At 39.6% G+C, this 15,193-nt stretch overlaps 1 protein-coding gene across 2 annotated transcripts in view; it reads right to left on the minus strand.

Moving 5' to 3' along the window:
* RAF1 (Raf-1 proto-oncogene, serine/threonine kinase) overlaps nt 1-14,815 on the minus strand; it is a 75,137-nt gene extending 60,322 nt beyond the window's left edge. The window contains exon 1 of one of the 2 annotated variants that reach the window (XM_032411959.1): nt 14,436-14,815. The gene's annotated coding sequence lies outside the window, so the exon portion shown is untranslated. The remainder of the gene's footprint in view (nt 1-14,435) is intronic. The other variant, XM_032411960.1, reaches the window with a different exon arrangement.
* Between the last annotated feature and the right edge of the window lie 378 nt (nt 14,816-15,193).

Here is a 15,193-nt window from a genome sequence, read left to right on the forward strand (position 1 = left end):
CAATTTAAAAGCAAAACAAAAAAATTTTCAAATCCTCAGACTGTAAATCCCAGCTCTATTACAACACACTGATTTAAAAAATAAAAAATACTTAGGGGTCCCTGGGTGGCTCAGTGGGTTAAGCATCTGCCTTCGGCTCAGGTCATGATCTCTAGGTCCTGAGATAGAGCCCCATATCAGGCTCCCTACTCAGCGGGAGGCCTGCTTCTCCCTCTCCCACTGCCCCTGCTTGTGTTCCCTCTTTCACTGTCTCTCTGTCAAATAAATAAAAAATCTTTAAAAAAAAAAAAAAAAAGAGAGAGAGAAAATAAGCCATGTACAACTTACAGTGACTTGATGCGTAAGAAAAATATAAAATATCCCAACTCACTGCTCTTTAAGTAAAATACAGGTAAAAGTAGTTCTTTTAACACTATATGATATACAGTTGTATTTGAAGTATATGTCAGTTTATATTTTAACCAGTAAACTAATTCAAGTATTCTAACACTTAAATATCTTTCTGATAAATCAGAAAATCAGAAAATAGATTGGGAATATAAAGCAGGAGAAATGGTAATAATGAAATAAACAAAGTAGTTCATAATTTTTAAAGCCACTAACAGCCATTCTGATCATAATACAATTCCAAAGATGTGTCTCTACGCAGCTTTAATTAATTGTATAATGAGGCTTTAAAATAAAAGCCAATAAATCATTTTAGATATCTTCCCACTATGCTCACTTTTCAGAGAATTACCTATTACATAAAACTCCAAGCATCTTTTTAAATTCTTTTCGATATATTTTATTTATTTATTTGACAGAGAAAGAGAGAGAGCACGTGCACATGCAGGCACATGGAGAGGGAGAAACAGGCTCCCCTTGGAGCAGGGAGCCCGATGCGGGGCTCGATCCCAGGACCCTGGGATCATAGCCTGAGCTGAAGGCAGCCACTTAACCAACTGAGCCACCCAGGCGCCCCAGGAATCTTTTTTAAAGATTTTATGTATTTACTTATTTATTTATTGAGAGAGAGACGCACAGGGGGAGGGGAAAAGGAAGGAGAGAGAGAATCTCAAGCGGACACCACGCCCACCTTAGAGGCCAACCTGGGGCTCAATCTCACGACCCTGAGATTATGACCTGAGCCGAAATCCAGAGTCGGACGCTCCACTGAGCCACCCATTCCAAGCATTTTAAACACTCTCATAAAAATTGGCAAAATTCGCACAGAAAACTTTCCAAAAAGAGAAGTCCCTCCATTAAGTGATAAATGTTTAAGATAAAGTATCAGGTGAGTAACCCCAATCACTCTAAGCTTTAGATTAAAGGCTTCAGTGTAAACTCAAAATCCTCACCCTGTGCTTGCATAAACTGGGTATGCTTTACACATAAGTGATAGGATGTTTCCTAGAAGTTTATGAAACACTGTTTAGTGGGGAAAGAAAACATTTTAGAAAGAATTTTTCCAAAAGTGTTATTTTGAACTAAATCCCTACATCAAATATTGAAGTGTTCACATATAAAGTATTAGCAAAATGATTATCATCTTACAGAAAAAAAGAATAATGGAAATAAGTGTTTCCATTTAGGTCAACAAAAGTTAAGGAAAAAAAACTCTTTTCAAAGCTATCTCTGAGGGTTCTATGAAAAATAAGTACTTGGAGAGGCAAATTAGTTTAAGACCCAGATCCCTGCCTTCAATAACTTCAGAATTTAGTTTAAAACGTAATACAGGGATTAGGAGGGGTCAATAATATATGGCTTGTAAGAAGGAAATAGAACTACCATGGATTATAAAGAGAATTATGAAGTGGAAGGCATTCCCAGAATTCTAACAAAAACACTAAGTCTGCATCATACATAGGGGCTAAATTCTAGGGTGAAGATAGGGTGTAGGACGGAGTCGAAATTACCCTAGAAAATCCCTTTAATCTCTCCCCAAATAGATGGGCTGTATTTAGGGTATTTACTCTAGGTCTCTCTTTCTTCCTCTTTAAAATGAAGATCATAATTTACCTGTATCATCAGGCTGCTGGGAAGATTAAATGAATTAAGGTCAGCTCTTAAAAGAACATGGCAGGCAGTAGTCAACAAAGGTAAGCTATAGGTCTTTTTTGTTGTTGTTTTTAATGTATCTTTAGACAAAAAAGAATCATACTCAACTGTGCCACAGTCAAACTATAAGGCTTGTGAGAATTGAGAATAACAAAATAGATCAGTTTTTTCAAATGCAATAAAAAATCTCTTAAGAACAAATACTCAGAATGAGTAATGGTGGCTGAAATTGCCTGCACTATTAAAAAACTTTATTTTTTTGGCAGAGTGAAAACATAACTGAATACTTATATTTTAAAGTGCTTATAATGCAACTTCACTATTCACTTCTCCTTTAAGCTCATTCCTTTCTTCAGTCAAGCCTTGGTCCACCTGAGAGATCGGGTGATCAATTTCTCATGATTTCCCCAAGCTTCCTTTAGGAAGTGTTTTGTTCTTTTATCATTATTATTATTATTCAGTTGGTCACACAACACTGGAAAAAATCACCCTCACCCAGAAAAAGTTTCTGCTGACGGACATGCTCCAATACTTAAAAAATCAAATGTCATTTCATCCAAGCTAGGAAATAATATGTCTAGTTTGGAAAAGGCTTAGGTTACAGTTTTCCAACCAGTCCAAAAGGGCACCCTGATGCACTGCAAGGTGGTGTGTGTGTCAATATTTTGAGTTTCCTCACTCCTCTTTCTCAATTTCTGACCACAAACTGGCAACCTCATCAGATGACTGGGCAGCATAAAGGCACATGAGGAAATGTGACACTTTACCCTTCTAAAAGTTAGCAAGCCAAGGCTGCCCAAGTTTAGAAAAGATTCTAACTTTTTAAAAAGTAATTGGTTTAAAAATACAAGTTAAAAATCAGCTAGTTCAAAACGATATGTTAAAGCAATCAGCTCCACAGTAAAAGACCTCTAGGAACAATTTCATTTTTAACTCTTGCCACAAATTAGTTTTTCGTTATTTTTAATTTAAAGTCACTTTATCTTGAACTCTTTCAGCCCAAGTTTTACTTTTCATCTCCAAACCTGTCAGTTTCTTTATTTAGGCAGTAACTGCTAATTTAAAAATAAACAGACCCATTTACAAAGTATACCATTAACAAAAGTACCAAAATATACAATGCACAAATACAATCTGGTTTAGGGATGAACATTCTCATGGCCAGGTAATAATGAGGCAGTAAGTTGGCTGCACAGTCACAGGGGAAGGAAGGGAAACAAAAACCACCCAGATATCTCAGCCTGCTAATACCTGGAAACACTGACTTAACCTTTTATCATTAAATTGTTTATTTACTTATAATTTTTTTAAATGTAACCTCTATGCCCAATGTGGGGCTTGAACTCACAAACCTCAGATCAAGAGCTGCATGCTCTACCAACTGAGCCAGCCAGGCAACCCTGTACTGCTAATTTCTATTCCACATAAAAGGCATGAATTTTAGTGGCAAATCTTGCATAATCAACAAGGAACTTAAAAAATAGCATTTTGCTTTCCTCAAGAATAAAGACATGAAATATAAAATAAATAAATCCACTATTCTGCACACTGGCACAGGCAGACACTGGAATTTATCCTTGAGATAGGAGGTAGTCCTTCATGTTTACAACTTGGCAGAACTATTTCAAGAAGTAACCACCTGATTCAGTCAAATCTCCTATCATTCCTTCCAGAGTCAATCGCTCTCATATAGAAAAGATTTCCTTAGTCTTTAGTGGTATCCCCAAAGGTACCCACCTTGCTTGCTTTAAGAATTTTGTAGAATTACAAGAAGGCACCTGTAAAAATCTATAGCATCTTTTTTTTTCAGAAAATATTTTAAATCAACTTTTCAAGAGTAATTTTCTTAAAACAAGGACATGTGCACAAGTTTTCCCTGTAATTAGACCATTAACTCATTAAAGCTCTAAATTATACCCAGATACTTTGCCACGGGATTAAAAAAACATGAAAATGTAACCTATGTAATTATATACCAAAGTATGAATGCCTTAAGGAAAAGAACTATATTTCTTACATCTTGTTATACTCCATCATCCAGTATAGTACACCTTACATAAAATTAGGTGCTCAAGTATCTGAATAAGATATTAATGGAGAAAAGATAGAATTACAATATTTATCTTAACGTTTTTTCACCAATACTAAATCACTATCTACCACATAAAAATATTAATATATAATCTAAGGAACCAGATGCTTTTGTATATACTGCACCCAGGCATAGAACTGAGAGGAAAAAAAGAATAAGGAGCACTATTCATTCAACAATTTCTAAGAATCTACTTTTAACTGCTACCTGCTTTGAAGAATATAAAATTCAGACATTGCCCCTTTCCTTCCAGAAGCTTTTGAAGTAGAGGAAAACCATCATTTACTAAAGACTGACTATGTGCTAGGCATTGTGCTAAGAACTTTCAGGATAACAAGCAGTCCTACAAAATGTGGCAGTCTTTTTTTGGGGGGGGGGGTTGGTGACTTTTTTAAAGATTTATTTGAAAGAGACAACGGGAATCTGAAGCTGACTCCTCACTGAACTCCATCTCACGACCTAAAGAGAGATCACAACCTAAACTGAAACCAAGTCTGAAATTGGGAGTGTGGAAAGGTTACTTCTGGCTTGAGTGGAAAAAGAGATGGACTGTTAAGGATGACTTCACTATAGTACTTGAACTAGAAGGGGTAGCATTTCAATAGATAGATGCAGAGGTAAAATAAAAGCCAAAGTGTATCCAGGGAGTAGAGTAGAGGAAAAGTTTGGAAACAAGTCTGATGAAGAACAGTACTGTCTTTTACTTTTTACACAACTTTGTTTTCCTTTTATTTTAAATCTTCCTATTTAATAACTTTACAAACACACCCATTATAAATAGCAACCCCTCCTCATCCTCAGTACCCTCTAAAATTGTTACTCTGCTTCTTCTATAGCACCTAAATGTTTTTTTAAATCCCTCCTTCCCTTTCTTCCCCCATCTAACCCCACCAAGTAACCTATGTTAACAACCTATTACTTTTTTTTTTTTTTTAAAGATTTTATTTATTTATTTGAGAGAGAGATAATGAGAGACAGAGAGCATGAGAGGGACGAGGGTCAGAGGGAGAAGCAGACTCCCCGCTGAGCAGGGAGCCCGATGCGGGACTCGATCCCGGGACTCCAGGATCATGACCTGAGCCGAAGGCAGTTGCTTAACCAACTGAGCCACCCAGGCGCCCTCTCCTATTACTTTTTTGGTATTTTCTCCATGCTTGTAATCCCATACAGATGTCATATGCACGTGCATACAAAGGTTTTTTGTAATAATTTATATTTTCCAATAATTACAGGGGCACCTCAGTGGCTCAGTCCGTTAAAGCAACCAACTCTTGATTTTGGCTCAGGTCATGATTTCAGGGTCCTGGGATTGAGACCCGTGTGGGGCTCCACACTCAGCAAGGGGTCTGCTTCAGGATTCTCTTCCTCTGTCCCACCCCACCCCATCCCCCGTGCTCATGCACAAGTGCTCTAAAACATCTTAAAAAAAAAAAAAAAGAACACCACTAATTACAGAATACATGTTCATGGGGGCGGTCTGAATAATACAAAAGATAATAACCTATAGATGGCCCTTGGCAACATTCGTGGATATATGTATCTAATCTTTTCTATGCATAAATATACACTTGTAGGGGCGCTGGGTGGCTCAGTCAGTTAAGCGTCTGCCTTCGGCTCAGGTCATGATCCCAGGGTTCTGGGATCGAGCCCCACATCGGGCTCCCTGCTCAGCGGAGAGCCTGCTTCTCCCTCTCCCTCTGCCTGCCTCTCTGCCTACTTGTACTCTCTCTCTGTCAAATAAAATCTTTAAAAATATATATATACACTTGTAAATATTTTTCTTCATAAAGATGAGATCTTTGTGTATTAATTTTTGTACTCTACTTTTTTCACTTAATAGATCCTATCTCGCAGGATTAACTGAAATCACCTTTCACTAGTTGACAGAATACACTTTAGGGTAAAAGGATATAGGGCATAAAGAAACTACACCAACTAGACTTCTCAAAAAAGTTTATTCTTTTCAAAAAAGATGAGTCATTAGTTGTGTGATACCTCTTTGAAGAGCATTATGTACAAATACATTTATAAGGGTGAAAAAAATCCATCAGCTGCAAATATAGCCAACTTCTAAGTTTGTTTGCTCATTAGATTTAATAAGCAGTAAGAAAAAAGCCTAGCACCACTTCACATCCATTAGGATAGTTACTATTTAAAAAAAAAAAAAAAAGGAAAATAACAAGCGTTGACAAGGATGTAAAGAAATTGGAACCCTCATGTATTGCTGGTGGAAATGTAAAATGGTGCAGTTTCTGTGGAAAACAGTTTGGCAGTTCTTCAAAAAGTTAAAACCAAATTACCAAATGATCCAGCAGTTCCACTCCTAGGCACACACTCAAAAGAACTGAAAGCAGAGACTCAAACAGATACTCATAAACGAATATTCACAGCAGCATTATTCACAACAGCCAAAAGGTGGAAACAACCCAAGAATCCATCAACAGATGAATGGATAAACAAAATACCTTACACACACCCACACCCACAGGAATATTATTCATCCATAAAAAGGAATGAAATTTTGATACATGGTACAATATGGATGGGCCTTGGAAAAACATTAAAATAAACCAGATGCAATATCACAAATTCTGCATGATTTTCCCTTATATGAGGTACTTGAAATGAGTGAATTCATAGAGAGAAAGTAGAATTTACCAAAGATAAATAAAAAGGAATGGTGAGTTTTGTTTAATGGGTACAGGTTCTGTTTGGGATGATGGAAATGTTCTGGAAATAGGTATTGGTGATGGTTGCACAATGCTGTGAATGTACTTAATGCCACTGAATAGGACACTCAAATATGTTAAAATGGTAAATTTTATGTATAGTTTACCTGTCCCCCTCCAAAAAAGCCTAAGGGGCCCATTTCACACTGTCAGCTAAATATGAGTCATGAAGGTCATGCATGATCTCTACTCTCACAATTCACAATTGCACTCTAATTCCAGTCCAGACTAACATGAAGGAAGGTAGAATATCACATACCCCCTCACATTCTCTCTGGTTAAAATTCTCTTCCATGTATAAAGCCTATGAACACAGAAGGAAATAGCCAGCATGACAAGAGTGCTTGGGCCAGTGAATCAGGGAGCTGCTAAAGCAGGCAAATGTCCTCATGGAGCTGGCAGTGAGAACCCAAAGCAATCTACAAATAATGCCCCACAGAGGGAGAGGATAATAAGCAAGATGACTCCTTCAACAGATATCCTAAGTTACAAAATTCTGAGTTTGAGTTTAGTAAGTATATCCTCTTAATAGTAAGCATTTGTGTGTTTGTGATGGACAGTAGGAAGGAACTAAGTCCACAGGTGATTAACCTCTGAATCTCCACTCATTCAGTTAATGTTCGTTACATAATCAAGACAAAGTTTTAAGAACTGGAGATTTATAAACAAGAGTAAGATATGCCCCACCTTTAAGGAAGTTAAGTCCAGCCAGAGTTGTAGGATATCTATACAAAAAATTCAATTCAATTAACACTACTTAGCACCTTACACTCAACAAATTGGCTGCAATCAGGTATCACCCATTATGCTAAACTCTGGGTAGTCAAAGGTGATTAAGGTACAATCTTCTAAGGAAAGAAGTAAACAAATACTTTCATGTATGTCACAATACATACATATAAAATCTATAGTGCATAGTACAAAAAAAAAGAAATCATTTAAGTTTAAATAGAAGGTCTTATAAAACCTAGTATTAAGTGTTGGAATGTAGACTCAACACTTTCACTGAAGCACACAAACATGGTCCCTCAGCCTCTCAAAGGAAAAGTTTTTTACAAATATCAATAAATAAGGAACTGCATATAGAGTAGGAAGCATTAATTTCAGTTTATGATCTAATGGGATAGTAAACTCAGAAATGATTACATGATAAAGGCCATAAGAAAAATAAATGCAAAGTTTAAAGGTGGGGCTCAAGGAAGGAAACAAAATAATGAGTGAGAACAGGAAAAAAAGATCAGGAAATGATATTTAGAAGATGGTGTTCAAAATGGCTCTTAAAAGAGGAACAGATAAAAGTGAGGAAATTGTGTCAATCTCTCCTCATTAGATAAGGTAGTTGAAGGCAGGAACTTGCCTCATTCACCCTGCACTAAGCACACTAGCCCGCACCTACATAAGTGCTTAAAAAAAGGGGGGAAAAAAAAGCCTTTGCATTCCACCAAAGATAGTATGAGGAATCTACATTAAGCAAGAAGTATGTTTAGTCTGATAAGCAATGGAGACTCTTGGAAGATTTGCGAACAGAAGTAAGGCCAGCACATCTACATTTGAATATTCTTGTTAACATCACAAAATAGGATACATAAAGAGCGCCTGGGTGGCTCAGTCGGTTCAGGGTCTGCCTTCAGCCCAGGTCTGCCTTCAGCTCAGGTCCTGATCCCCTGGGATTGAACCCCATGCTGGGCTCTCTGCTCAGCAGGGAGCCTACTTCTCCCTCTCCGTCTAGCTCCCCCTGCTTGTGTGCTCACACACTCTCTGTCGAATAAATAAAATCTTAAAAAAAAAAAAGATACATAAAAACCCCATTATTTCCCTCTCTGAAAGAAAGCTGGGTAGCTGGGAAACAAAGGGGGAGGTAGAATTACTCTGCACAACCTTACTCTTCTTAAATTTCTGTATCCTTTGAATTTTGTGGCATGTGAAACTATTATCTATTCAAAAAAAATTAATAAAATTTAATTTTTAAGAATCCGCACAGTAAGAGTGAATCTGACAGCAGTGTGGAGAAAGCACAGCCATGGGAAGAAATAAGAAAAAAGAGTTCACTCCAGAGGTTCTAACAATAGTCAAGGCAAATAGTAAGAAAAGCCTGACAATCTGGAGAAAAAAGAAAAAGGCTGAAAGAAGCTCAAAAATATAGTTGTCAATGGAATCTAACAGCTACTAAATGTTTGGGGTAACATAAAGATCCACACCATGAATACAATTAATTAACTTTCTTAAATGCATTTTTCTATTATAAAAGCAACACATTCAGAGAATACAGATAGTACAAAGAACATTATCCTTATTTCTACTGTTTAACAACCACTGTTAACATCTACATGTATTTTCTTCCTATGAGTAGGTTTTGAGATTTTTTTTAAACAGCCTGAGATATAATTCACATACCATATAACTCACCCACTGGAAGTGTGCAATTCAATGATTTTTATTATATTCAGAGTTGCGAATCCATCTCCACAATCAATCTGAGAACATTTTCATCACTCCCCAAAAAAACCCCTATCACAGTCGCTACCCATTCCCCACTCCCTCCACAGCTCCTGGCAACCACTAACCTACATTCGGTCTCTGTGGACTAGCTTATTCTGGACATTTCATACAAATGGAATCATACAATATGTGGTGTTTTATGACTGGCTTCTTTCATTTAATATAATGTTTGCAAGGTTTATATATGTTGGAGAATATATCAGTACACCATTTCTTTTCATTACTGAACAATATTCCACTGTATTTTTTATACAACTGTAATCATTCCAGATACATAATTTTGTGTTCAGCATTTTCCATGTCATCAATGCTTCATATAATCCGTATTTAATGACAAGTACAGTGCCCCATCAAGTAGCTGTACCACCATTTACTTAATCATTTCACTATTGCTGGACATTTGAACTCTTTCCAGTCTTTTCTATTGTAAACAAATTCTCTTAAATGCAAATAATAGCTCCTTTCTGAATGATCTTCTGGATCCAGAGAAATGCCTCTCATAGAAACTCTGAGCTTCCGGGGCGCCTGGGTGGCTCAGTCGTTAAGCATCTGCCTTCCGCCCAGGTCATAATCCCAGGGTCCTGGGATTGAGCCCCACATCGGGCTCCCTGCTCAACTGGAAGCCTGCTTCTCCCTCTCCCACTCCCCCTGCTTGTGTTCCCTCTCTCGCTGTGTCTTTCTCTGTCAAATAAATAAATAAAATCTTTTATTAAAAAAAAAAAAAAGAAACTCTGAGCTTCCTAATGAGATTTGCCACAGAGAACAAAAGTCATATTCTTCCAGGGAAAATTCAGGATTTCATCTATCCCAAACCCGGGTAATGGACAGATGTTAAAAGCTATCCGTGGTTGAAAAGGATCCCTCAGAAATACCTAGATTAAGACCTGGCTGGCTCAATCGGTAGAGCACGCGACTCGATCTCCAGGTTGTAAATTCGAGCCCCACGTTGGGTGTAGAGATTACTTAAAAAAAAAAAAAAAAAGAAAGAAAAGAAAAAAGGAATGAAAACTCAATTTTAAAGACATATTAACACAGTTAAACAATAACTAGCCTGACTCTTCCATCAGAAATGTACATGGATGGAAAAAAGTAAACACTGTCCAAATGTGATGCCTAGTATTAAGTAGCTTCAAAGAAGTTAAGACCAGTTTTGTTTTCCATAGCAGGATTGTAGAAAATAAATAGAAGATCTTGATTCCAACAGTAAAAATGTGCTTATGCTTGTTACTATATGACAATCAATGGAATCCAACAGGTAGAAAGAGGAGGAAGAGGACACCAGTAAAATCCACAAGGTCCTCACCAGCATTTAAACATACTGGGACCCCTAAAACATTGATTGTCATTGCCTGCTGCTTTCCATTCATTAACCAAAAATACCAACAATCTCAAAATCACAAAGATTTTAAAATTTGAAACTAGCTTTAGGATTGTTAATCCCCACCCCATAAACTCCCTTAGAATCTGGTCTAAAAATAAAACTATGTATCAAGTGTTCCTCAAGAAAAACTATGTACACTGATTGGAATGTGAAGCAATTAACACACTTTGTGAGTGATTTGCCAAAGAGACTTGAGATAGCCTGGGCCAAAACCAATAACAAAGAAACAACACCCACTTGACATTTTCCTTGGTTAAAAACTGAGATTTTAGGAGCAATTTTAGAAGAAAGGCTAAAAGCTCTGAAGTTAATCACGAAAATCATTGAGAGCTACACAAGTATTCCGGGAGAAATGGAGGAACAAAATGATTCAAGCTACTGTAAAATGAAAGATGAAAACTTTAATACAAAATTAAGGAATTTTTACTCCATTTTTAAAAAAAATTTTTTTAAAGAATTTATTTATTTGACAGAGAGAGGGAGAGAGTGTGAGAAGGAATACAAACAGGGGGAGTGGGAGAGGGAGAAGCAGGCATCCCGCTGAGCAGGGAGCCCAATGGGGGGCTGGAGCCCAATGGGGGGCTTGATCCCAGGACCCTGGGACCTGAGCCTAAGGCAGACGCTTAACGACTGAGCCACCCAGGCACCCCAAATTTTTACTCCACTTTTAAGGCAAGAATAAAATACCCAACCATTACTATCATGAAGATGATAGGCAAGGTAGTTTAGCCCTATACCAGAAATACTAACTAAACTGTAACACAAACATCTAGTGTTACATTTAGCACCTAGTCAATTTAGCAAATAGGAATTCTTAACCATCCATACACATACACAAACACACACACACACACAATATGACAACTTCTAACTCTACACAACCTCATCGTAAATAAACCCAGTGTTTCTTGGTTTGCCAATTAACTTAGTCAAGGTGAGCAATTTTCCAACTACAGTTTTAAGAAATGACTTCCATGACCTGTACAATTTGAAAAACAAAAAACCTTTGCAAGCTCGATTTTGTGGTTTCAAAAACCCCCTACTGTCACACAGTCCACTGCCTTTCAAAAGCAATATTTAAATTCTCTTCTGCAAGTCAACATTAAGGCATGCTGTTTGGCTAACAAGCTCCTCCCAAGACCAGGATTATTATGTATGGCCTATTATGTTCCTAACATGCAAACAAAAGCATTCCCTCATGTAACATTTTTCTATTTTTAGGCAGGTTACTAACAAAGTTTTATGTGAAATTAAAATGTAGTAGAATCATACATCTACTATTAACAAACTACTTGAAATAGAAATTTAAAGTTATTAATTGTATTTTCCATTTAATAAGTAACCTAGTACTTCTGGAAAACTCAAATTTAACTTCCAAGAAGTTGTTGTTTAATCTTCAGAGCAAACCACCTACTCTGGATTTCACAAATGGCATGTTTTAAACTAAACACAACTAGTTTCAGAGCACTTGTAATACAATACTTGATGTTTAATCATTCTCCATTTCATCTTTTAGCTCCTTTCACAAATGACCAGCTTAATCTGTTTCCCTGTTTTCTTCTGCTAACCCAAATCCCTTAAAATATGTTCTAATGTATTTCACTCAAACCTTCTACTTTGAAGGCTTACACTTTTCAAATACTGACAAAAGTTTTAACAAGGCTAAGCAACCCCACTACAATTTTTAATCACAAACACCACATACCTAAAAGATAAGCTTTTCCATCAGAAACACTAGCAGGTTTATTTTCCCAAGTATCCAGTGTTCAACTGGGTCAAATGTTTCTGTTGCATTTTAAACAGCTTAGCCCTTGAAGTGATAAGGGTGAAAACAAGCCAAAAGTATCTTAATGTTCTTCAGTGGAGTATAACCATCACAAACCAAGAAAAACTCAGGAACTGCTAGCTGAAGTCTGTTAAGACCATAATAATCACTTTAGCATAAGCATTAATCACAACAATACAGCGATTTGGGGTAAATTATGTTTATAGAGCTAAAGACTTTATAACAAAATTGTAAACCACAGAATCAATGCAAAGAAAGTTTACTATATACAACACACTTAATAAATTAAAAATACTTTCAGCTGTTTCATATAATCTCCCAATTTCTACATGACTGGGCAGCGTGGTTTTTATTGCCAACAGCCATTTAAAATGCAGTATTAGCAGCGTGCACTACATGCATAAAGTCAACATTTTGGTGAGCAAGTAAAACCTTAGAAAAATCTTTTACAACACCTAGGAATACGAAGTTCAGTTCATTCACCACTGTATAAGTGCAAAACATCTGACATAAAGCACTTACCAAAAATGTTCTTAAATGGGTTTAACACAGTAAATCTTTTCAATTACTATCAGCTTCAACATCATCAAGGGGGAAATTAGTTATCAGCAAGAAAAAATTAGAATACTCATTTAAAATAATCCAAATTAAATCAACTAGTTCACTCTCTCCAATAAAGATCCTTCACAACTTTTCTTTTAGACCCTCATCTCTCACCATTTCCTTCCTGCACCCCAAATTCATCCCAACTCCTGCATGTCTCTATGCCTTTGTACCAGCGGTTCCTTCAGCTTATAATGCTCTTCCCTCCTCCTCACCTGGTAAGCACTTACTCATCAGTCCAAAACTGGCCGCAAAAGTTCCCTCCAGTGTTCAAGCTTCCTCAACTCCCCCAGGCAAAACTAGCTGTTCCAAATTCCCACAACACTTTGGTAAGTCCATCCTTATCGTAGCGCATTGTTTTCACGCCTTGGTGGAAAGAAAGAGCAGGTTCCCTCCGCTCAGCCCACAGGGGACGGAGCAGGCAGAAATACTCCATGAACGTGGGCTGAATTCGTCCCTACTTAGATTAAACGACCCTCTAGAACCTGGTCACATCTCAAGGAGACATAGGGGATCCTAACATTCTTCCCACCAGAGAAATGAATACCAGAGGGCACACCCAGAGCCCTGAAAAGAGAACAATGAATGAACACAGCCGCCTCTCCTCTCATGATGTCCAAACTCCTCTTTCTGGGCATCGACTAGCTCTGCAGAACCTCTGCAGCTGCAGAACCGAAGCGTCCTGGCGGCTCTCACTTTACACAAAAGACAGCCTTGGATCTTCATTCTAAAGGATCCCAGGGCCAAACCTCAGTATACGCATCCCAAACCTTTCATTAGTAACCCACAGAGTCCCGAAACCCAAGGCGAGGCCCCTATGCCTTTGTGGTGGGGCACTGACCCACTTCCTCCTCTCGTCCCCGATTCTTCTCGTCCTCCCTGTAAGGGTGTCACTTGAGTGACGGACTCCGAGATAAAATGCAAGACCGGGACCCCCTCCGCGACCAGAAAGAAATTAGTCCACCTGAATGACAACGTAGATACGGGGCAATTCTGGGCAGATTTTCCCATTGCCAAAATATAAGGAATGTGCACCGAGTACAGGGGTGGCGCTAGCACGTTTCCCCGAAACACAAGGAAATTTGAGTGGGAATGTGGAAACTCGGCTGGCCGGCCATGACACCGGGCCCCAGGGCTCCCGCCCGCCCAGCGCCACCCGAGGTGACAGCGGCCTGGCCCGGGCCCTCACCCGGCAGCCGCGGGGTCGCTCCATCAACGCCGCCCAGGCCCGGACGCCGGGGAACTCTGCCCCTTCAGCCCGGCCGCCCGGATCCCCCGGCAGCCAGGGCCGGCCCTGCCGCCTACCTGAAGGAGCCGAGCCGCCTCCGTGTCCCGTCGTCCGGCGGCGGCGTCTGGTCCGCTCCTCCTCCCCGCGGCGGGTGAGGGAGCGGGAGGCGGTCACATTCGGCGGGTCCCTAGCCCAGGGGACGGGGCCCCGGGCAGTCCCCGCATCGTCGCACTCGCGCTCCGCGCCTCGGGGCACACGCCCCAAAGCCGGGCCAGCTGGCCCTCTTCCGGGCCCAAGGAGAGCGGCAGGAAAGCCTTCCTGTTTCACGCTCGCCCTCGTCTTACTCCCGCCATCTAAGATGGCGGCCCCAACGCCCGCGACGAAGAGACTCTCGGGCGGCCCCGGCAAACGAGCCCTCCACTCGGTGCTCCTCCTCCCGACCTGCGGCGCCACCGGCTCTCCGCTTCTGCGCGAACCCTCCTGGCTGCGGACTTCAAACTTGGTTCGGGCATCTATCACTCTAGCCTGAACTCAGGCCCCGCCCCTAGAGAGAAGGCGTGGCTTCGTGATGTCGATGGTCGCCATTTCGGAGCCGTGGAGGCTATGGGACCGGTGTTGGCCGGCGCTCGGCAGAGGGGGTCGGCAGTTGAGAAGGGCCAGGGTTCACGGCGAGAGGAACGCAAGCCTGCCAGCATCCCAAGGCCCGGAGATAACCAGACTTAGCGGAGGACACAGTATACTGTATCTAGCTTTGGCGCGTCCTAGCCTAATGTCGGAATTCGAACCGCCACTCAGCCATTTACGGGTTGTGTAGGAAAGTCCCTAAAGTTTTCCT

The sequence above is a fragment of the Phoca vitulina genome, unplaced genomic scaffold, assembly GCF_004348235.1.
Source record: "Phoca vitulina isolate PV1807 unplaced genomic scaffold, GSC_HSeal_1.0 scaffold13, whole genome shotgun sequence".
Taxonomy (NCBI): domain Eukaryota; kingdom Metazoa; phylum Chordata; class Mammalia; order Carnivora; family Phocidae; genus Phoca; species Phoca vitulina.